We start from the raw sequence: 2,228 nt of genomic DNA, 5'->3' as shown, positions 1-2,228 counted from the left end.
AAAAATTAGAGACTGAGGCAACTTTCAGTAAAGACTGAATTTTTCAAGGATACAATATTTTATCAACTTTTGTAAATGTATTTATACTGTCAACTTTTCACATATTAAATTGTCATTTATATCTTTAAACTTTTCCTTCATTCATTCTTTTCCCTACTGTTCATGCTTTTTCTGAGCCTCTTAACCCATTGAAAGATGGGTGTCATGACATACATGACACAGGAGTTTTGGCCAGACGACGGGCGTTATTTCATACATGATGTTCGGGGATTTTGGATCACTGTGCTATTTTATTGAGCAATGAGAAAGGAGTGAGATAGCAATTGCAGTCATAATTACTGTAATTACCATAATATTAACCCTCCCCTGACGGGTGGTACAGTACTGTACCGCTCATTCAAAAGCCCAGCCATTTAATTGATTTAGGCCTAAGCGCTCGAAAGCCCCGGCATTGTGACATTCAAGGCTGGAATGCCCCCGTCGTGAGTGGGTTAAGCTAACTTAATGTCCAAAACCTAGATGGCACCACTTTCTCCTAACACCAGCAGGAGAGAGAGCCTTGAGTGGCACCATCTTTATAGAGCAATGGCACACAGCAAGTTGACGACCTCTTGCTCTAAACTACTGACGATGAAGGATGTGCAAGCAGAACGAGAAGAGGAAGGTGACTCAATCCATACCCAGTGTCTAAAATGTGCTCCTGTGCCAATATGGATGCCTTTCATTGTGGCACTCACAAGCACAAGTTTCTTTCCTCTTCCCTACCTCTTCATTGTAGATGGTTACATGTTTCTTATTCATTCATGACAGCACAAAAATGCGAAAAAATAAAGTTGCTTTCTGTCCTCTCATAAAACAGCAATCCTTTTATCACATTGGAGTATAAAGAAAATAATAAGTTGATATGGATCATATACTACAATTCTAGTTAACTGCAGCATTGACAGAGCCTGTCATATGGCACATATGTCTTTAAACTCAATAAAACACACAAAAAATAAAACAAAAAGGGATCCAGTTTTTCAATGAGTGACTGAAAGAGAGTGGGAAGATTCAAATTATGTTGCTTCAAGCTGCCTCGCTTTAAAATAAAACCTATCCTGGAGACTGGGGAAGCGAATCTATCCCAGTCCGCAATGGATTAAGTGTTCCACTGTTGTGGTTTCATAACTATTTCGTCTTTCTATTGTGTTTACTGTCATGTACTCGCACACTGTGTACAAACATCAGTAGTTATAATAATAATATTAAAAATAATAGGTAAGGTATGGTAGGCCCAATAATTGACTCCTTGGTGACTAAGCCTTTGTGGGGCCATGTATATGTAGAAAAAACAAATTAGTAAGATAAAACAAATCTTTAGTGGATAATGCACGTTATCAGTGTGTTAAACAAACATTCTTTCTAGTATAATCAAAATGAGGATGAGTATGTTAAGTCTGTATGAAGTAGAGAAGGTATTATTGCACTAATTCTAACTCTGCAAAGAGGACAGTACAAAACCTCAGACATAATATAACTTATAAACTCAATCTGAAGATCCTTAATATTCCTGCTTCCTTATTAACCCATTCATGCCGGGGGCATTCCAGCCTTGCAAGTTGCAATGCTGGGGCTCTCGAACGCATAGGCCTAAATCAATTAAATGATCGACGCCGTATGACGGCACCCAACGAACAGGCCTTGAATGCGCGGTACCTGTGGTGTACCACCTGTCCAGAGAGGGTTAATACCTCATTAGGTATTATGCAGAGAGATTATGACAGGGTTAAAAATACCACAAAGGAAATTTAAAACTTTACTTAACTGTAAATCTGTACACTGTATATACACATACCTATTAACAAGATTTCAACTACAACTCTTTATTTGGCTTGTAATTTGTATGGCTGTAATCAAGTACATTTTTCACAAATACCAACTCAAACTGAGGAAAATTCAGAAAAAGATTAACAAAAACAATTTAAATTAAACCTGGAGCTCCAATTATTTCCTTGTCTACAGCAGAAAGTTTCCCAAGACTAAGTTTTGTCTTCTTTCTCACAAATTCCTATTTGTCTAGTGGGATATGAGCAAGCAACTTTTGGCATTACGTTCATACTAATCCATCTATGTTCTCTCCAACTTACAAAGCAATTCTTTCCCTGATAAGTTAGGGATACACAAAATTATCCAAACTTGCAGACTGAATTTTTGTAAAGTATTATACTAAAATTTTGTACTTGAAA

At 37.2% G+C, this 2,228-nt stretch overlaps 1 protein-coding gene across 1 annotated transcript in view; it reads right to left on the bottom strand.

Moving 5' to 3' along the window:
- Nucleotides 1–1,785: 1,785 nt before the first annotated feature.
- The window catches only part of Cchl (Cytochrome c heme lyase), an 11,799-nt gene continuing 11,356 nt past the window's right edge, over nucleotides 1,786–2,228 (bottom strand). The window contains exon 6 of the mRNA XM_086539893.1: nucleotides 1,786–2,228. This exon is cut by the window's right edge and continues 556 nt beyond it. The gene's annotated coding sequence lies outside the window, so the exon portion shown is untranslated.

This window comes from Penaeus japonicus, unplaced genomic scaffold (assembly GCF_977035675.1).
Source record: "Penaeus japonicus unplaced genomic scaffold, GWHDUDI00000001_assembly GWHDUDI00000009, whole genome shotgun sequence".
Lineage (NCBI taxonomy): Eukaryota > Metazoa > Arthropoda > Malacostraca > Decapoda > Penaeidae > Penaeus > Penaeus japonicus.
The sequence above is the reverse complement of the archived record's forward strand: the minus strand, read 5'-3'. Positions and strand labels throughout refer to the sequence as shown.